The sequence below is a fragment of the Vanacampus margaritifer genome, chromosome 5, assembly GCF_051991255.1.
Source record: "Vanacampus margaritifer isolate UIUO_Vmar chromosome 5, RoL_Vmar_1.0, whole genome shotgun sequence".
Lineage (NCBI taxonomy): Eukaryota > Metazoa > Chordata > Actinopteri > Syngnathiformes > Syngnathidae > Vanacampus > Vanacampus margaritifer.
Window position 1 is genome coordinate 29,955,422 of NC_135436.1, and position 22,710 is coordinate 29,978,131.

The 22,710-nt window shown below is 42.0% G+C and overlaps 1 protein-coding gene across 12 annotated transcripts in view; it reads left to right on the forward strand.

The window, feature by feature from the left end:
* The first annotated feature begins 15,622 nt into the window (after positions 1–15,622).
* Positions 15,623–22,710, forward strand: part of robo2 (roundabout, axon guidance receptor, homolog 2 (Drosophila)) — a 342,596-nt gene continuing 335,508 nt past the window's right edge. For 11 of the 12 annotated variants that reach the window (XM_077565197.1, XM_077565205.1, XM_077565200.1 and 8 more), the window contains exon 1: positions 15,623–15,776. The gene's annotated coding sequence lies outside the window, so the exon portion shown is untranslated. Of the gene's footprint in view, positions 15,777–16,370; positions 16,430–22,710 lie in introns of those variants that run through there. The other variant, XM_077565198.1, reaches the window with a different exon arrangement.

Here is a 22,710-nt window from a genome sequence, read left to right on the forward strand (position 1 = left end):
GAAGTGTGTCAAGTGCCTTGCCCAAGGACACGACGACACACGATTTGGGGAGAGCGGTGATCGATCAGACGACCTCCTGGTTACTGGACGACCGTGAGCCACGCCCGCCAAATCAAACCCGGGTTGGATACCCTTCTTTCGAACCCTAAACAAAGTTTGAAGCCCTCATTTGAAATCTTAGCCATTTTTGAAACACTAATCATCAATGTTTGACACCCAAGCCATTTGAACCCCCAACCCTGTCTTGAAACTCTCATTTGAAATCCTAACCCTGTTTTGAAGGCCTAATCGTGAAACCATAACCCAAATTTGAAACTATAATCCTGTCTTCATACCCTAATTTGAAACCATAGTCAAACCTTTCTCCAAATTTGAATCCCTAACTTGACAAAGCTAACCCTTGTTTTGAAACTATTTCCAACCCTAACCTTTTTGTTTGACCCCCAAAACCCTCATTTGAAACACAAACCTGAAACCCCAATCCTTGCTCAGTCTCCTTTTTTGTTAGCCGAGGTTAACAAATTTTTTTTGGGGTGGGGGGGGGGTCATGTCCGTGACAGCCCCCCAATCAATTCATTTCAATTCGATTCAACTTTATTCCGGACTCTTTGTGCAACGTAAACAAACAATCAGAGGGACTCCTTTTTGTTGTCACTTGTTGCTAGGTAGACTTTTGGCAACGAATGGCCAGAGACGGCCTCTTCTGCCGCTCTTTTTTTTTTCTTCCTTCCTTTTTTTTCCTGCCGCTCTTTTTATAGCCGAGCAAAGTTTGCCGTCCAGCAGGTGAAGTTCCCAAGTGGGACAGCGAGACAAACGACCGGAGCGCCGCCGCCGTATTTCATTCCCGCGCCGAGCACGCCGCTTGATGAAGCGCGCTCTATTTGCGTCTCGTGCATTTGTCTTTGCGGATCGTTTGCTGACAACGGCGCACGGCGGGAGCTCGTGGAAAGACGCCGGCTGCTACTTTGTGTTATGTAACGGCACGCCTCGCTTTTAAAAAGAACATCAGGAACATCACACTGCTTCTCCTCGCCACGACTAAAAAATAGTAGCATTCACGCACACCTCTACAGAGGAACTCACATTCCTTGCGTACGCTCTGACAATGAGCACCACTGCCACCTACTGTACTGAATATGCAATTACGCTCATCATTTATTGCAAACGACGTTGTGACTTGCAGATGAAGCACTGATTTATATCCCGTCGTAGCACAACTCAGCCGGCCGCTGACGCTTCCATTTGTCTTTCTCGACCTTTTCCACGCGCGCACGCGCGGCCCAAAGAAAAATGTCGGCGACGGCCTCTTTGATTTATGATCTGATATCGCACCGTTGAGCTGTAAGTGTAATTAAATGCGTTTGCAATGCAAATATTCGCCGACTCATATCGTGGTCAACGGTGATGAATTCTCCAATAAAATTGTCGCAGCTGTGAAGATGAGGCGTGAGATGAGCACAAAGGGAAGATGATGATGATGATGAAGATGCTCAGGAATCGAGAGTGAGCTACACGTGTGCTACGTCACATGTATGTTGAGAACCGATATGCTGTCATGTCACATGACACTCTCTGCTACTTCATTCTATTGATTATTTGAAAACTTTTCAAACTGTAACCTTGACTTGAAACCTGAACCCTTTTTTGCAACACTAATTCCGGCTTTAAATCCTTTTTTTTTGGCACCCCTGACTTGGCAACCGTATCCTTGTCTTGAATCCCTAATTTGAACTCTTTACACTTCTTTGAAAGCACAATTCAGGTTTAAAACCCTACTTGAAATTCTATCCATTGCGTGAAGTTCCAATTTAAAACCGTATCTTCAAAACTCCAACTTGACGCCATACTCAAGGTTTGACACCATAACCTGAAACCCCGTCTTGAGATGTTTGCAACCTTTAAATGCCCATTTGAAAGCGTAATGTAATCTGGAAACCTTCATTTCCAACCTGACCCTAAAGTGAAACCCTCAATCCAGTCTTTAAATGCTCAATTGAAACCTCGATGTACTCTCACAACTCTAACTTGGAAACCCTGACGTTTAAAACCTAACCCTAATTTGAGCTCTTACTTTGAAATCCCTACATTTGAAACGTGCCTTGAAGCCCTCCCAAACATCGCCGAGGGAGTGCCGTGAATGTTGTTCTGTGCCTTCCCCGCAAGATGGCGCTGTTCCCCTTGTGTTCTTCGCCATTTTCCCTCCCATCTTCCTTGACGCCCTCCTCATATTCGAGTTGATTCCACATCCTTTGTTTCACGTTCCTCCTCAAAAGGTCGCGTCTTGTCTCTTTCCCCCCAACACGGTGTGTTTTCTTTATTTTCTTTAGTTGAACCTGTAAATGGCTCATTGAGAGCCTGGTGTGAAATGTGTGTGTGTGTTTTTTTTGTGTGTATTTCCCCCCCTCAACGAGACAATTGACACCTGTTCAATGGATTTGTCCTTTTTCTTGTTTGGACACCCTCATTTGTCATTTGTCCTTGTGGCGAGGGTGGCAGTTGAAGAGCAATCAAATCCCGCGTAATGACGCAAGTGTCTGTGAGTGAAATGAATCATTATTGGCTGGCTGAGCCGCGTGATGGGAAACATCCATCGTGAACCCGAGGCTGACTGGATGTTGCTGGCTGACTGCTTTGTACTCGTGCACGTTTGACGTCTTTGCTGCTGAGGCAGGTCGCGTGCACCGCGTGGCCTCAAACTGCTGCCACCCTCGCGAAATGTCCTCCGACAGATCGTATTTGAACAAGTCGTCGATGACGTCACACGAGGGCTCGCATGATTATGGCCAAAAACGATAGACGAGATTATTTTTCCATTTTTTCATCCGTTTTGTAATCACGGTAATTCATCACATTTATTTATCAAACAGTAAACAGATTTCAGTGGGAAATGACACTTGAGTGTCTGAAGGAATAAAAAAATAAGGAATTTAAAATTCAAAAAGCCGAACTGCAGAAATTACAAGTGCAAGGATTAATCAACAACTAATAAAATCAGTTAATTGTTTAAAGACTTCTTTTCAATTTAAAATCATCCAAATCTCTTTCTTTCTGTCGTCCTCAATGTGGGCAAGATGATGATCTTTTGTTTATCATCAAAATAAGACATTTGCAAACATCTATGATCAACGTTTTTGCAGATTTTCTGACCAATCAGTTTCAAAATCCACATTTGTGCATTTTCTGCACTGTCGATTTGAAATATTTTTTCTGTTTTTGAATAAACTGATAGAAATTTAAAAAAATGTTGTTGTTTTTTTAATCTGACTAATCGAAAAATAATTCAATCAGCACTTGGTTCTCAGTTTATATTTTCAATTTTGGTATGTGTTGGATCACGAGGTGGAGCTCTGATCATTTTCTACCGAGACACTGCAACAGGTATTTATGTTTTGAGGCACCACATAAGCACTGCACTGTATTTGTAAACTTACATACGTTTTTTTTTTGTTTTTTTTTTACCGTTGTACTGCCCTCTGGTGGACAAAGTGGTGTTATTTTGTGGTACCGTAGCACACTGTTTTCCAAGCAATGCTCGACACGGCTACACGGCTAATCCAGAGCTAGTGTTGAAGCCTAGAGTGTAATTGTGGCTCCAGAAATATTTGTCTGTAAGTATATTATTTTTGAGAAGTATTGGCTTGCACTAGGTTATTGAATCGGATGTTTAAATTGTAATATAATATATAATAAAATAATAGCTAGCAGTGCTAGTTAGCAGAGGCGCATTAGGCAAACCAGGCAATTGCTGTTGTTGTTAAAGTCTTAAAAAAAAAAGAAGAGAGTCAATGTCTGAAAATCAAATGTTCATGTTGTGTGCAAGCAGCTTTAATAAATATATAATACAAAAAAAAAAAAGGACATTGTTTGCGGACTAAGTCTTCCAAACAGGCGACAATAAAAAACACTATCAGCAGCGAACCAGAACCTCCCGAGCCCGTCACAATCTGTGACGACGAGTCGTGGCCAAGAATGCCGGGGGGGGCACTCCCGCTCCCACCAATTTGCCTTTGGCAGTCCATGAAATAAAAGTCAAATTAAACAACGATGCATTCCTCTTTCCCTCGCTGTCCTTTTGACTTTGTTGCCGTGATCATCGTCAACAAAGCGTCCGGGGAAGAAGGCTGCCGCCGCCGCCGCGGCGACATGTTGCCGTTTGTGTCGCGGTATCTCTGAGAGCCAAAGCAAAGCTTGAAAATCGATCACTCGTATCTTGTGAAAGCAAAGTCTTGACGCTGCTTTCTCTCGATGGAGTCACTGCGGAAAATTCTGCGTCGGAGAGTCAAGTGAGTCAACGAATACAAAGGAAATGCGTCGTATGGAAGCCAAAATTGGGTTTCAAGTCAAGATTATTACGGATATAAACTAGGGGTGTCGGGTGATAACATTTTGAATCGGAATCAATCACATGACTTCAAAAGTTCATTCGTGCATAATTACAAACTTAATATTTGTTCTAAATGTGCAATAAAATTTATCCCCCCCCCCCTAAATTTTCATACTCTTGTCAACATAAAAGTGGGGGAAAATGTTAAACTAATCTTTTAGTCATTGATACATTAATGTTATAATAATTCCTAAAATTGAGTTAAAATTCAAAAGATGTACTGTACTGTAAAAAATGAATGTGATATTGATTTTTGTGTTGGTCATTTTTTCTGCCATTCGATGACATAATTGAGACGTTGGTGAAATTCTGCTCATTTTTAAAAGTGTAAAAAGCGAGCCCACATGATTATGGCATTTATGACTTCCAAATGTTGCCGCATTTGCATCTTGCACTTGACTTCCGTCTCACTTCCTGCCCGACTTCCCTGCGTTTGGCTCCAGCAACCCTCAAGCACTCGCGTCCGTCCCACACGCCATAAACGGCTTACTTAAGTGGGCAAATCCAATGTGTGAAAGTTCTGCCTCATAAGTCACACCCATCTTGGACGAGAACATGCGGCAAATACAAAAGTCAAATCGCACCGCAGCTCTGCTTACCTTTTGGTCTTTAACGTGATAGTGTCTCCGCCTCAATATGTCTTCTTTAAAAGAAAAAAAAAACAGCCAACTTTTTTCTTTCAGTATAAGAGCCTGGCATGCAGGATATTAATATCCTTGGGAGATACTTTATATTACATTTTTCATATGGACTCCAGTGAAACAAACACAACTTATTACTTGCCCTGTCCCATGTTTAATGTATTCCTTTCTCAACATTAAGATGATTTGACGCCAGAGTTTAATATCAGCACGGAAGATGCCGAGTGTCTGCGATTGGGACTAAATGGCCGACGTGAGAGAAATTGCGCACATATATTGAATTTTGCCCCGGAAAACATTCGGAATAATAAAGCGGCAAAGGGCTTCTTTACCTGCAGGCCGTTATTTACGACGGGCGTGCTTTTTGTGTGCAGGAGGCGCCCTCAATAAGTGCCGAGCGACAGGCCCGTCCTCGGGCTATTTGTAATTATATGCTCGCCGTGAAAACCTTATTAAACCCAAAGGGGCTTTCGGGACTCAAACACACCAAAGCGCATTTGGACGCTTACAAAAGTTCACGTCAAGATTTGAGGTTCAAACTAGCCTTCATTTTTTAAGTTTCCAAATGGGATTAGCGATTAAAAAATCTGGGTTTTAAAACGGGGTTTAGGTTTCAAAGTAAATTTAGGGCTTCTAAACCAGGTTTAGAATTTCAAGCCAGGGTTCGGGTGTCAAATCCGGGATTCAGGCTCGGGTTCAGTTTCAAGTCTGGGTAGTTTCAAACCTGGCTCAGAGTTTCAAATTAGGGTTTCAATCTTGGATTAGGGCATCAAATTAAGATTAAGAGCAATGTACTGCGGAATGAGTCTATTGTTGGCGAATGCAGCTCTGCTTACCTTGAGGGAAATGTTGAGTGGATGTTCCGTCATTGGATGTACTTTGTTTGCTGTTCGACGGACGGACAGATGTCCCCTCATGTACATTTCCCACAATTCCCTGCCACCCTCTTGATGATTATTTTTTTTCCTCCTGGATGCAGACGTTGATGGAGAAGGACGTTTCAATTGAACGCCGTCTGCCCCGTCCACAATTTGCCTTTTGAACGGTGACAACTTTAATCAGGGGAAATTGAAGTTGGAAATGCCACGTCCGCGGCTCCATTAAATCAGTGTCAGTGGCAATAATAGATACGATGATATTGTCGATATCGAGAAAGTGGGAGCGGAATGACAATTTTCCTTGTGCAGAAAGTGTTCACTCGTCCCTCACTAGGTCACGGCTCACCGTTTTGCCGCTTCGTTGCATCATAGATTTTTTTTTGTCTTATTGTACAGTCAAACCTAAAAACCCAGATTTAAAAATGATTTCAAACCTTAACTTAAAACCCAAACACAGGCTTGAAACCAGGGATAGACATAATAATAATAATAATAATTATCCTCCAGGCCCATTATCGGCGCTGATATTTTGATGAATCATATGGCTAATAATAGCTCAATTAAAAACTGTGATAACTTTGGCAACTATTACGAACCTTTTTCAGTGACCTTTTAAAAGAGAAGCCGCTGACCCTGAGAACTCTCTGAATCTTCTGTTTTTGTTTGAAATTAAAACGAAGATAAGTCAAAATGTATTTCAATTTCAGATATTTTGACATTTTGGAAAACTTCACAAACAGAAGAAAACAATAGGGAGTTTTTTTAATTATTATTTTTAAGTTTGTTAGACATGCTAATGAGGGTCAGGGAGATCCCTGAATTGTTTTGTTGCAATCTTAAAACAAAGATGGCTATGGATTAAGAAAAGGAAAAAAAATCCATTATTTTGTGAATCTTAAAAGTTGTTATATAAATGATAAAATTCAAAGATTTGTATTTTTTTTGAAATTTTGAACACATCGTCCATCTCTACTTGAAAGCTTAAGTTTTAAAGTATAAATTCCAACTTGACCTTGAAATCTGATGTTAAAACGTTAGCCAGCCCAACCTTGAAGCACAAATTTGAAGCTAGTTTGAAACCCTAACCCAGGTTGGAAATGAATCCCAATCCAAACTTGAAACCCGACCCCACCCTGTCTTGAACCTGGAGTCTATTCAAGGCACGTTTTGAAGGCATTCATATCTGCCATGCGGTGCGAGCCTGCAAAAGGACGCGTTCAAGCCAAATGATCACATTTTCCCTCCCAATCAATATTCCTGGGTGTCGGAGCTGAACTATTTTTCATCACGCTCGTTGTCGGCCCAAAATGATACGTGGCCATTTCCTGTCTCAGCAGCCCCGGAGATGGAAAAGCTTCATCGGGGGTTATATTTTTCAAACCCTCATTGATTACAGCGCTTTGCAGGGCTGCACTTTTCAAGCCCCGAGAGTTCGTACAAGCAGCCGCGCTAGTCACTCTGCACGTCACCCACGTTTTGCTGGACTGCCTTTTGTCAGCACGGCCTTTTTTTTTTGTTGTGCTGGTCTTGCTTTTGTTTGGAATCTGTGGTCAAGCAAGCTGAAAATTATATTTAGTTCATTTCTTACTTAATTCTTCAGAGACTCAAAATGTGTACGTCAGCAATTAAAAAGTCAATTTTACATAGAAAGAGAGATAATATTTTTTCCCCATTAAAACCCTGACGTATATGATCTGACTCATGCATTGCACGGATAATCCACTAGAGGGCAGTATCAGTCAGCTGATGGCTTTTCCAGCGACCTTGCAAGATCGCCCCAATTGAGAAAGGAGAGACACCTAATACTGTGATATGTTCTTTCTAATTTTTGGAAATACTAATATGTTTGATATGTCTGCTTATTATTATTATTATTATTATTATTATTATTATTATATTTTTGACAGTTATAAATGTACACATTTCCAAATCCAGGTCCAGAAAGTAAAAACCCTGCCACCGTTTGTCTTTAGCCCCTTGTGCTAGCTAGCGAGCTTCCTAGCTAGCTCCCCGGTGTGCTCGGTTACCTTCTAGGGCGCTAGCTAGCTAGCTAGCACAAGGGGCTAAAGACAAACGGTGGCAGGATTTTTACTACCTGGAACTGGATGTGCCACCGCTGAATATGACACAAATCAAAAGCCATCTGTGGAAGTAACCAATAAATACTCTATTTACAAAGACTCATATATTTCATGTTTATAGTTAATGGCAAAAAACAACTTATGATTAGCGACAGTTACTTACTCAAGTAACGTTCCTGCTGGCGCAGATGTTTGGCTAAAGACATTTGCTGCGTCTGACTGTTCTCCCGGTGCGAAGGCCCACCAAGGAACAGCTGGCACACTGGAAAAGTGTGTATTTAATCTCTATTAACCCGCACATATTGTAAATGAAGGCATTCAATTGGACGTGTACTTATTGTGCTGCCGTAGTTGGCCATGGCAAATTGGTCCAGATGCTTCCTGGTGTCTCAGTCATCGGCGGGCCCAGCACCTAAAGGGGACGGCTCAATGAAGGATTTTCTTTGCCGTAAGACCTCAAGCGCCCGCATGACTTCATTAGCGCTGAACAAACAGTAGGACCCAAGTACCATTAACGTTGACAACCTGCGCTCGTTACGAAAGCCAGATGGTATAGTCAAGGGAGCGACGCCGGCAAATTGCCGTACTCGCTCTCACTTGATTAAAAGCTTACAGGCATCACCAAAAGAGATAAAACCTTTAAGAAGGGCTCTTCCGCGTTTCTTCTACATTTTGCTAAAGTAGGAAAGATATTTTCATCCCCCAAAAAATCTATATTTTTGTCTATCAGCGAGATATCTAATTGAGTTTCATTGGTCATTAATTCCTTAATGACCACCCAACTGTCTTTTCCTTTCACGGGCGTCTTCATAACCAAAAGGGGTCAAGTTTACCAGATGGCGCCTGAAAATAAGATAGCAACTCACCATTGGCGCGTGCCAGCAGCTCATCTTGATGCACATCACAACTTTGTCTCTGGAAATTGGGTGGGCATATTTTGTGAATTTTGCAACAAAACAAACCAATTAACGGCTTGTAAGTATTTATTTTCAGCTAAGTTTGCCCGTCTAGAGACATGCGCGTGTTTGTTACGGCTTGGATGTGCTTGTGAAACGCAACCCGTTCAAAACATTTTACTCAATAATCTGATGCGAAAACTGCAACCCGGTTCACGACGTAAAGTACCCAAGTGGCTCCTTACCAGTCCATCAACGACTACGTTTACATGCGGTCAATAATCAGGTTAAGGTGAAAATTCCGGTTCCTGAAATATTTGGGATAACCCGTTTACATGCTTGAGAGGATAGAGTTCGTCCCGAATACACGGTCATTGTGCTCATTTGGAATAAAGCTGTGGTTAGCCCCCCCCCCCCAAAAAAAGAGCTCGCAAATGGTTTTATTTTCAAATATACCAGATCTACCTTGATGCCAACACCTGACTTCCTGTCTGGCTCGGCGCAATTTCTTCAGTTTCATGAAAATCCGCTTTCGTAATCCGGGAAAATTAGCTTGCGGAAACCTTCCGCAGTTCCGCATCCGATCCGCATCCGCATTGCTCTAGTGTGAATTGGCACGCAGACTCAAATGCTTTCTATTCCGTGCGGCGTCCGTACGGATGGCGCTCTGCGTCCGTTCCGCAGTCGTTGTGAATTGGGCGTTAGAGGTCATGAGCTCGGTCTTCCAGGAGGGACTGGAAGCGTCCTTCCGTCACATTGAAGGCGTGAGATAAGAGTTTTGGACACCTTTTTGTTACCTCGGGACTGCAAGACCGGGGAAGGCCTCTGCGTTTTTTATATGCCTTTTGAGATCGTTTAAGGTGTTTGGTCATTCCGGAAGGTCTCAAGTAGCACAACATTCCTCCTTTGAGAGAAGTTAGATGAGACATCTCTGAAAAACTTTGTGCTTCACTCCTCGGTTAGGTTTTCTTTGGCACTTCCGACCTGGGGGTGTTCTTGTTCCTCCAGCTGAATCGTTGCAACATTTTAGCACTTTGCAAACCCCAAATGTGCTTTCAGTTATAATCATTCAGTTGAACTAATTTTTTTCCTGCTCTTCTGAAAATCCTGTTTGGGAAAAAGGTGCTGGCAATTCCTCTCAACATGTGACGGTTTCTAACAAGCTAAATGTTTTGATCGTTCCCCCATTAAGCCCCGCATCCACAACTAATCTGGACTCTTCCACTTCATTTTCTGACCAACAGCCTAAAAAACTAACAAACAAAATCAAAAGGAGCAGACAATGAAATTCTTAGTGCCATCTTTTGCATCTTCAGCTATTTTTAGTTCGAGCTCATAATACCGTTTTTGTAACAGATCCGTTCCACGCCACCACTTAAACGTTGAAAGTCAACCGTCATCTATTCCCGTTCACGTGACAATAAACAGTATTGGCAGTCGCATGACAGACGCGGCGAGCATCTGAACTGACGGGATGATCGCTCCCGCGTCCTGGTGTCGTCCGCTGTTTGTTACATGTCGCTCATTAAAGCCGCTTAGCGTGGGGTGGTGGGGGGGGCTGACCGCAGCTGTACCCGTGTCGCCATATGCAGACGTCCTTCTGTCCTCATCCCCCCCCCGCCCACCGTCAACAACGCCAACACCGCCACCCTTGTTTGACACATGAGCTCTGCCGGTGCCAGACGAGCTGCGGTTTGACGGCCGGCTGCAAGCACGCCGTTCGATTCCCCCCCGCGAGTTCACCTGTCAGCCCGTGTTACCCTTCGCCTTCTAAAGCAACGCTGACACCTCCCGTGTCCCTCCTCGCCTGTCACTCTTTTCTCCTCCGCGTCACCTTCCTCCGGCTCTCAGCGGTAAGGAGTTGGCCCCGAGCTGCCGCGCCGCATTCCGCCTGTGAAATTCCCACAGAGATCCCGCGCAAGAGCTGCCTGACGATCACGCTCGAATTGGATCGTCACAGAGCTTCTTCAACTAAAAGAAAGTCAAACTACAACTAATGACATTATTAGAGATGTAGCGTAGGGTGAATAGAATTTCAATATTCAAAACTGGGACTGTTCCGTCAAACGTTGGGTCGCCCGCTCAGTTTATGACGACATTCATTCCCCCGTCATCAACATAACTGGAATTTGTACACAAGTTGGGTTGTAGTACAGTAGTCCAATAACTTGCGAGTTTCATTCAGTGAACCCAAGCAATTTTTGTTCCGGCATTTTGTTCAGAAGCCTTTTTTTTGTGAACTGACTTTTTTTTTTAAAAAATTTATTTAACAACCTCTCAACTAACTTTGCCTTTGCTAGCTTAATGTGATCACATAATGGCAAACACCATAGAAGAGACCGTCTCCATGTTTATCTTTATTGTACTGCCTCCTGGTGGCCAAGGTGTGTACACCAGAAGGAGCAGTACAGTGTTTGTTGAATTGAAGCAAAAATGTGACAAACGAATCCATTAATGTATGTTTTTATAAATCACAATATTATAATATGATTAATAATACAATATAATATAATATAATATAATATAATATAATATAATATAATACCGTATAATATAATATAATATGATATAATATAATATAATATACAATATTGAGTGCTATTGTTATTACATTGAGTCACAACATTTTCTGGGGCGGCGGCTGGAACGGATTAACGGCATTTCCATTCATTTCAATTGGAAACACTGATTTGCTATATAAGTATCTGAGTTATATCACACCACAGCTTTCCGTTCCAAAAGGTACGCGTGCTTTTGCATTTGTCAAGCTTTCCTAACACGTCACGTGAGCGCATGTTGTATACTATTCGTTTGGATTCTGGCTTTCTTTGACATTTTCATCTTATTGCCTCACCATTAATTATCCTCGCGCCGCTACATGAACTTTAACATTCGCATTGGATTTTGTTGATAAACGACGCGTCCGTATGTTGTTTGCTCACATACAAACGCGGCAGGAGGGGCCATTCATCAAATTAAAGCCCGAAAAGCCCGGCTGATTAATGATGATGACATTATGCTTGGAGAGAAAATCAAAATGAAAACGCGTTTGGCAGACAACATGCTCCAGTGGTCAGATCAAACAATAGCGTGCCCGCTCGGAAGATTATGTATTTACATTCGACTGGCAAATGTTCCCCACCCTCATAAATTCCAGCTTGTTTGCTGTTTAAGCAGCTTCGAGCTCATTTAGTGCATAGCATGCGCGCCCTTTATTATTTTGCCTTGTAGTTTCTGCAAAGCTGCGGTAATAAATTTAGATTATTAAGTTTCAGCGATGGAAGCGGCTACATGAGATTTTGTGAGACGCGTCTTGTGCTCAATACAATATGAAAAAGTTAATAGTTAAGTTAAAGCCATAGTTAGTGTGTGTCGTTTTTTTTTCTTTTTTTTTTTACAGCCAGAGCTGCCCAAGATGTTGCACTGCCTATTGATTTAAAACAACGTAGTTGACATCAATGAACTCATTCACTCCCAGCCATTTTTACTGAAGCAACCCCCTTCGCTCCGGCTGTTTTAATGGATTTTGACAGATTTTGCAAGGCTCACAGAATATTGTGTTCTATTGCTATAAAAAACATGGAACCTACCAAAAGAATAATCAAACAAACAAATCTGTTGGAAACACTGGGGAAAAGGGCTTGTTGCAACATGGCCCTGGTTGATCTCTTATACTCTGCTGCCACCTGCTGGCCATTTTTTTTGTAATAACTACCATTGCTTTAAGCGATCTCTTCAGGTCAGAGGCTGCATCTAGTATCTATCTAGTGTCTAGTACACCCCTCAAATGTATAAATACGTTTTTGGGAGCAAATGATTTAGCGTTGATGGGTGTACTCGTTGGGATTTCCGCTAACATTCATCAATGTTGACGGCGGGAAAATAGCTAAATATGGTGCTGATTTTGCTCCATTTTGGTGGACGGCTGGTAACTTGAAAAGGTCATGAGTGGTCAAGTCAAGGCGCCGCTATTCACGTTAAATTATTTCCCAAATTGAATATTTGTTTGGAACTATTTTGAAACTGTGTTTGAAATGGATCCAATTCCGCTTTGGAGGTCTGTGCATCTTGCAGGACCGCAAACGCAGAGCTGCTATGACACCCGAAGTACTCCAACATGCCCTCATCAAAGGCAGAATGTTCCACCTCTGCTATTAGCGCCTCTCCCAGCTCATCTTCGATTTCCCGGCTTGTAGCCCGGCGTTAATGCTAATGGAGTGCCGTATCAGCGGGCGCCCGTAAAGGTGATGGCTAGCCCGAGTGGACTCGTGTCCCCGCACAACGTCCCGTCTCCAGATGGGCCGGCGGAGATTTAGTGGCCAGCGGCGGGCTCTTTTAAATGAGCGAGTGCTGGCAAGGCAGGCCGCGCGTCCTCCCCGCCGGGCCATTTGGACCGCCGCGGCGCGGGGGTGAGCGCCGGGGTCCCGTCCATTTGGAAGATTGACAGCACAATCAGAGACATCTTAATCACGTCGGCCTGTCCCGTTAATCAGGGCAAGTAGGACTGTTAAATGTAATGCGACTGTCCATCAGCGCGCCCGCCGTCATTCGCTTTAATCATTTGGCTAACCTTCAAGGAAAGTTCACTCGTTCAACAAACGGGAAAGGCCACGCAATCTGTGCGTCCTTATTCGCAATTGTTAATCACGACATCAAAAGTGTGGGGTTGTTTTGTTAATTTTAAAGTGCAAGTTAGGCCGAAAATCAAGTTCTGATTAATGATGCACTTGTGGAATAAGAATGATATTATTAGAACCGCATTTGTGAATGGAAGGACGCACCTGGCAAAAAGTGTGCACTGCTGACACGAGAGAGTGGCAGCCACCGGGCGAGTGGAGGTTGTTGAAAAACTCATTTGAGCTCTCGGGAAGTTCGTGCTGACAGCGCGAGCTGACAGCTGGCCCGAGTCTGACTGGAAGCTTGCTCAAAGTCGGATGAAAGCCTCCCACAAAGGGCACCAATATACTTCTGACATTTGTCCATGTGCTTTCTTTTTTTTTTTCTTCCTCCGTTCTTCATCATACCAAGGAAATATAATGTTGGTTCTGAGATGTTGGGGGGATGTTTTGGAGGTACGCTGGTGCCATGAGATACGACTTGAATGCGTTCTGTGACTACGCTCATAATTTAAATCACCTTTCCCTATTGAAATCAATGGAAATGCCATTAATCCGTTACAGCTATCAACCCACCCACCCAAAAATAAATTATTTTGTAATGTGTTTTAGTAAATAAATAGCAAAAAAATTTTCAGCCAAAAATGGCAAAAATATGCATTTTCGGCATTCGGTCGAAATAAAATTAAAGCCGAAAGAATATGGCCGAAAGAGGATGTTGTGGTGATGCAAGCAAAAAAAATAATAACACGCTGCCTTGACTTCCTTGTTCTGCAGCATGAAATAAATAAAAAATTTGAGAGCAGAGCTTTTTTATTAATATAATTTTTTTAATATTAAATTATATTTATATATTTAATTGTGTATTTATTTCAACATTTATTTTTGTATTAAATTTTTGAAGTATATTTTTTATATTCATTTTTATTTTCACTTTTAGTCATTTATTTATTTTTTATTTTGGCAGTTTTTGGTCCTCCATACCCAGGTTTGAATCTGGGCTCCAGCTTTCAGCTTGCGTTGGTTTTCTGCGGGTACTTCGGTTTCCTCACACCTTCCCAAAAAATGCACTGAAGCTTCATGGAAGACAAAATTGTCCACAGTTGTGAATGTGTCCCACATCAACTTTAGGAAGTGGACGATTTCGAAAGAGTACCCATCATGTTGAACTGAGCAGACACTTTGTGGTGGCAGACATGTTTTCCCCTGCACGTGCCAACAAATGAACACCAGACGGCTGTAACAACCCCCTCCCCCACCATCCCCATTCCCCCGCCCCGTGTGAAAACTGATCCTGTTTTCTGCAAGAGAGCAAAAAAGTGTCGAGGAAGGAGAATGTGATTATGGAAGCACCTGACTTCAGTCAGAGTGCACTTCTCTGCTGCAGTGGCATTCTCAACTGGAGATGCAGAAGAAGTGGAGGAGGAGGAGGAGGAAGGTGGGGTACATATGATACAGACAAGCTTGTTTCCCTTCTCCAACACAGCTGATATATGATCAGCTCATCAGCAAGGAATGCATGAGCCCGATGACGATCTTGTTGATTGGAATCAGCTTGTGTTGGAAGAAGGAAACCTCGAAAACCTGCAAGACTTCGGCCCTCGAGGACCGAGTTCGCCCGCCTCTGCCCTAAGGAGATGCACAGATGGAAAAGGAATACAATACGGTACAAAAGTTACAGTCATCATTAGACTTGAAGTGTTATTTCCGTCAGTATGTTAATATGGTACACAAACACATGAAGCATTTTTATAAAATGAACCCAAAATATATAAATATATATGTACACATTGTCTACAGTGTACGAAAAACTGTATGCAAAAAATGGTAGTTGTGTTGTCATAAAGTATGATTTTCAATTAAGATACATTGAATTAATTGTTAACTGATCAACAGAGAGGCAAATAACACAGCACAGTAACTGTTTGCTCCCAAATTCTTCTGAAGTCACCGCCTTTCAAGTTTGGCTTTGATTGACAGCTAAAGCTAGCCAATGACAATCGGGATCGGGGGGGGGGGGGGGGGGGGAATTCGGGTAGACGCGCGCTTTGGAGACGCGCCTCAGACAAATGTACTTCCGGGTTAACGATCAGCGCGCGCGCCCGCCATATTCCAATGACCGAGAAGTGAGCGCGTCATGCCGCCATGACTTTTTGTGGATTCAAACAAGTGATGAAAAGCAACTTATTGTAATGGGAGCCACCAAACGCCAAACGTCGATCCAGGCTGACGCAACATCGCTGGGAATTCTGAGGAATCCACTGGTTACAACGTTCACATGTGAGTGGCAAACTTATTTGAATCAGCCAAGCTACACAACAAGTGCATGGACGAATTGTATAATAATGCGGTTAACAGACCCACGCAGGCACACAAACACAACAACTTACTTATATTAAAGCATAACATTATTGATCACTAAGCACAGTTGCAGTACAATGTGAGTTGAATTCGTTTTTTTTTTTAATTGCCAAGTTTGTGAATGTTGATAACTGTCATTAAGTTTTAATAAAAAAAAAAAGCGCTTTACACATCATTTTGGATCGATATTTTGCTTAGTTTTCACTGACCCCATATATCGTTATTGTATATTATCAGAGATGTCTGGCAAACATATTGAGATGTGAAATTTTGGCCATATCGTACGTCCCTAAATCTAAAAAGCAAATGAAGGCAACTGCTAGCCAATCCCAAATAGAAGGGGATTGGTCACAGAGTCATTCATTCGGACATAGTTGTTGCACAGAAATGGCGAGCAATAAATGCAAACATGACGACACCATTTTTTGCGTTTGTCTTTTAGATTTCAGAATGAACTGCCGCTTTCAAGCGACGTACAATATTTCTGAGCACTTTTGCAGTCGTCACAACGCCACCTTTCAGCCCGAAGAACGTTAGATTCATGTGTGATGCAATTTCTGCCATCGTTTATGGTAACTGCCACCTTACACAATAGAAATCAACATAAAGATTCAAAATAATTAACAAAACGGCTTCATGAGCAGGAAGTGAACGAGTCAGTCCGTTTGAATTCTTCCACCGATCCCAGGTCCAGCTTTTGGCGTCGGGTTCCAAACAAGGCCAGCGGAGTGCGTTTGCATTCCTGAGGCGAGTGAGCGTGCGCCCTCCCGATGATGGATCGGTCGGTCGGTCTGGCGCTTGGCGAACGTGCGCCGTTCAGATGAATGCGCGCCAGCAGCTGGAGTGAGATGCTGATTTATTTGTGGAGGCGCATTGACTTCAGATAACAGCCCATTTCTCTCCTTTCCATAACATTACCTGCTGCTCTTTTCTGCTGGCCGCGTCCGCATAATGGATGCGAGATCTGCTGCGCGCGCGTACGAGGTTTGCGTGCATGAAATGTTACGATGCGTCGAAACGGAAACGCTGACAGAATGACGTCATTTTACAGAAATTTGTATTTTCTCCACAAAGTTTTGCTGCATGTTTTCAATATTTCTTTTTTTGTTTGTTTTTGTGGTCCCCCCTCCCCCCCCCCCCCCAAACCTCAACCCCCCCTCAAATTGGTTAATTTTTCACCAAACTGTTTTTAGAGTGACTCGAATAATATGTAAATTTCAATATTGGCCACTACGTCAGTCAACTCTATCTCATAAAAAAACAATCTATGAGCTTCTGTCTTGGATTTTGTTCAAAACTAATTTGGATTTAGTCCCACAGTCGCTTTTTTTTCACCCTTGGTAAAATAGTCATACTTTCAAAAAATTACGAATGCACAAAGGAGTTTTAATTTGGGTGAAACTAAAAATACTACAGGACCAAAGTCGTAATTTTACACACACACACAAAAAAGAAAATTACTAAAACTCATGAAAGCATAATTGTATTTAACTCATTTGCTCCCAAAAACATGGTTCCATGTTTTTATAGCAATAGAACACAATATTCTGTGGGTCTTGCAAATTCAGTCAAAATACAGTAAAACAGCCGGGAGCGAAGGGTGTTGCTTCAGTGAAAATGGCTGCAAGTGAATGAGCTCATATTTACTATTTATTAAGAATATTAACAAATGAACATTTTCCAATGTGAAATAATGAAATGATTTCATGTGCAGCTTTTCAGGAGCTCGATCAGCGCTCTTGCATCCGCGAGCTCCAACAACACTGCAGCTCTGCCTCAGCATTTGGCTTTGAGCCGCAAGTGTCTCCTGCTGGTAATTGTTTTGCAGTTGCGAGCGTCCCGTGCCCGCCTTTCGCCCAATTCCGTGGCGGAGGCGCGTGTTTGGCCGCGGGCGCAGATTGACGATATTGGCGGCCAATCGAGACGGCTCGGAAGGCCGATTGCGCGTTTGTCACGTTTGTGGCGTCGCCTCCTCGACAAGCAACATTTCTCCTTTTCGCCGTTTTTATCTCCGTTCTCAGCTTTTGCGGGCTTTGACAGTGATTTGTGTGGGCGGCCACTGTGACAAAAGCTGAGAGCATAAAAATGCAGTTGAGACTTTGTGCCGCAGTTAGCGCTTGATTTGATTTTTTTTTTTCCACTTAGACATCAATAGTGGCAGTTATTGTTAAAAGCCAGGGACTAAATCCATCAACTTTGTCTCATAAAAGACAAATGACGCACTTTCTCACTTGGATTTTCTTGCAAACTTCATTTAATGTCTCCCCACGGTCGAAAGAAAGAAACCTGTCACTATTTTTAACGCTTCATGATTTTGAAAGCACCCCAAATGTACAAAATGGTTTTAATTAGGGACACACTGAAAATAGTGAAGAATAGTCAGCATATATTGTATAATGTATGTATAAAACCATTTTTTTCAATTTAATAGTATTTATAAGATACTTTTTCTGAATTTTGTTGTTGTTGAAAATATAACAAAAGTTTATAAAAGAAAAAACTGAAGCAATCCCCGCCCCCGAAAACTTTTATAAAGTTAAAGAAGTTATGTCAAAATAAAGTATTTCATAATTTGATAACGTCATTATTTTTCATCAACATCCACACGTTTTTACCTATTAGGAAAGAGAAATAGTGTCTTTGAATGAATGTAGAAAAAGAGTAAGACATTTTCAACAATTTGTTTTCACAATCTTGTCAAAAATGAAAGGGATACTTGACTCATTGAGCCATTTTCAGCAGTAATCACGGCTCACTTGTTTTCTGGGTTTGATCAGCAAACTGAGCCATGATTGGTTGTTACCGACTTCCTCAGCACAGGTGATGTCATCTTCAGTCGACAAGCAAGTGGGATAATGAGTTTTTAAATATATTAATGGGGTAGATGCCACGGACTTCCCGACTTCCGGGTTTCACACTTCAGCGTTGTTTCTGGCGTTCCAACATGAGTGAAGCCATCAACTTGACGTCCTAAAACAACTCGTGTGCTTCTTTCTTGGAATGACTTGAACAATTCGTTGTTGTCCCCCCCCCCCCCGCGCTATCTTAACGCTAATGTGTTTTGAGCAAACGTGCGACTTACCTCGTCCGTCAGCGAGCGATCTTAATAGTGTCATTAAGGTTAGCGTCTATTACCAGTGACTAATGTCACGTTGCTTTACGGCGCGCCGCTAATGCAAGGGGCTTGGAAAACAGCATTTTAATTCTGCCGACCGCAGCAGCCGCCGTAATTGAGATGTTATAGTGTTTTGAGAAATGAGTTGGGGGGGAGGCAGAGCGCTAGCATTTGTAAAGTGTTATTAAATTGAGTGTGGTGATATCGTGTGAGCCGCTATTTGTGTGAAGAGCCGCTGACCTTGATCAGCAGCCGGCGGCGGCGGCGGCCGAGCTCTCCATCCAAATTGTGGAATCCAAAATTGTCCGTTGGTGGGCGAGAAAGTGAAAAACGTTTCACGCGTGTTTCGGGACTAACTACAGGGATGTGATTTTTCCGCTAATTCGCGGAATTCCGCTTTTTTTATCTCCCCCCCAAAAAAAAAATTCGGATTATTTATTTATTTATTTATTTTTAGTAGTTCATTGTGTATGCACACGACTCCGACAGATAACATCTTCTGCTATAACAAAGACATTTGTGGTATGCTCTAATATGAGTTACTTTTCATTTGGTCACGATACAATTATTTGTTCATGAAATTTGAACTCTTCAACATTATTTATGTGTTAACTTAGTAATCACATTAGTTAGATATGATGATATTCTCAGTGATAGTTTTTAAAAGCAAAGGCAGTCCAATGTTTTTGAATGTGACTGATTTTGAGTTGACTAAAACTGCCATTTTATATGGGATAGTTCAATATACATTGAAAATTTATGCTGTTGTTTTGTCTATTTCTTTGTCATGTGAGTGCATTGAAAGTACTTAAAAACACGGAAAACCCATGAGCTCCGGGGGGCTGCGCCCCCCTTGTCCCCCCACCAGGGCACCACCCTGGACCTAGCTGGGTGCCAGCGGCCCCCAGACCCCCGGCTAAATTTTCAGATAATTTCACTTTGGTCAAATCACATCCCTGTAACTAAGACTTTTTGAACAATTGATTCATCGGTGGAATATTTTGTCGATGAATCAGATGCAAACAATCATGGTTTACTTTCCATCCCAAAAGAAAACAATTTGTTCAGTTTGACAGAGCAGAAAATGCACAGAAATTAATTAAAAGAAATGAATTGAGACTTAGGTACAGGTTTGGTCCATGTCAGAAAATCCGCAAAAAATTGTTTTCTATTGTAAAAGCAGATGTTTGCAAATGTCTTATTTCGAAAACAACACAAAGTGGTTAACACACATTTTGTGACATTAAAAGTTTTCCGCTATTTTGATGTCGCAGAATTCGAAATTCATGCCGGTGTTGCTGAACCAGCTGGAGTTTTTGTGATACTCCATATTTATCCTAAAAGTGCCGTAACTACAGTTGTGCTTGAAAGTTGACAGACTCTTGCGGTATGTCAACTTATGAATGTAAATGTACAAAAGCGAAATGTTGCTTCGTGACACAAAAATGCTCTGAATTGTCAGCAAAATTCACATGCATGCACATCTCTACTCATGTCCACTGTCAAAATGAGTGAGTTAATTTTGAGTTAATTTAAAGTTCCTTTAACGGCACTCATTTTTTTAACGCGCGATTAATGACCTTAGTCCCTTACTTGGAATTGAAACTGGAGGAATTCCAGTTGCAACGCAGCAAACACATCCATGTCAAAATTTTGCGTCAATTGAAGGATAATGCATAGACTGGGGTCAAGTTGTAATATACAATTTTAAAAATGTGAATAATTTGGGTTCAGCTCTGAATATGAAAACAAAAATACACTGAGCTGTCACCAATGTCTTACAAATGCGGAAAAATGCCCTCAACACAAATCAATATCACACTTTTTTTTATTTTTTTTATAGTTTTATCTTTTTATTTTAACTCTATTTTATGAATTACTATGAAATTAATATATCAATGACTAAAAGATGCAACCATATTTCTATTAGTTTAACATGTTTTCAACTCTTATGTAAACAAGTGTATGAAAACTTTAGAAAATATTTTATTGTACATTTACAAGATATAAACTTTGCGATTAATCGCAAGTTAACTCTTGAAGTCATGCGATTAATTACGGTTAAAAATGTTAATCGCCTGACACCGCGAGAAAATATCCAAACAATTGCCACAGTATTTCGGATTTTATGGGCATAAAACTTTAGTCTCACCGTAGGGCCCAAGAAGTCTTCCTATTTCATCCTAGTAGAAAATTGTAACACTTGCCAAAAGTTGCCGTGGAAATTGAGCGGAAATTTCCACTTGCAGTTGTTGTCATTGATGCAGGCCACTTGAAATCTTCAGTCTGGAATCCACAAAAACGCTCTCTACATCATTGCTTTTTTGTTTGTTTTTGTGAGACACTCAATTAGACAAAATGTCCATCTGCCAAAAAGGTTGAGAACGTGGCACAAAGGTTATTAACATGCCCTTGGCAAAAAAAAAAAAAAAGAAAAAAAAAAGCTTGAGCTCCTCCTCCATAAATCGCCCGCCAGGCACTTTTATTGCCGCTTGTAAATAGAAGCCGTGCTGTACTTTATGACAGCCATCACTAACTCATTGGGATTCTTATTACGCCTCTGTTCTTTTGGCCTGGACCCAAACACACACAAACACACTCACTCATGCACACACACACGCGTGTGTACGTTGTGTGCACAAGTTTATGCCGTATGTAAGGGAAAGTAATTGTAAGGTAATTGCGCTTTGCCCGGCTTTGGCCCGGCGCCTTTTCCGAATGGTTGCGCGTAACATTTGCATACCGACTCGCCCCTACTCGCGTTTTCATACAATTGCTGTTAAGCACAGAATGTAATAGCGGCGCGGACCGCCGTATATTTACGATTATTTGACATATTTCATCATATACTGTATGTTGTTTCCCACAAATGTTCCCTTAAAAGTGATTCTACGTGCAGATATTGGATTTAGAGGCCATAAATGTTCCTTTATATTTGGCATAGCTTACAATATTAGCTCACAATGTGGTCATCATCATAATAACACGTAGCAGGAGAATGCAATTTCTCCAGAAATTGCATGTGGATGATGAAAAGCTAAAGCTGCATTGAAAGGATAGTGAATGACTTCAATGGGTGAAATGTTGAATGTGCGACAGGGAAAAGCTTGAATTGGTCACGAAATTAGGAAGGAAGAGAAGAGGAGGTAAAATATCTCCCAATTTTGGATTTTTATTGCAAAAATTTTGCAATGCGAATGCCGAATACACTAAATGTTCTCAAGATGGAATGATTTCGTCCTGGACGGGAGAAGTGAATTTTTGTGCTGCTGGGATTAGGAACACTGCGAGCCAGCTAGATTATCCAGTATCTGGGCAGGCAGATGCGCCCAAGAGAAAAAAGAAAAAAAAACACGCACAAAAAAAGAGCCAGATCTCCATCAAGGCGAGGGGGGTGGGGGGTGATTTTGGGGGGGGGGGGGGGATCAATTCATTGTGTTCGCTCCGATAAAGCTAATTTCACGCCGTCAACACTTCAAGACGACAGTTTTTTGTCTTCACGTCTTTCTTGATCCCCCTCCTACACTCTGGAGCGCCACTCGCCGTCCTCGCTGGCTTACCGTGAAACGTGACACACACGACAGAAAACACACACACACACACACATGCTTTAACCCATATTTGCTGAGTATGGTAAATGCCTGTGTGTAAAATTTTAAAGAGGTTTAGCCATACCCGAGCTGGAAACGAGCATGGCTGTTGGCTGAGCGTCTTAGCCCCCCCCCCCCCCCATTTTGC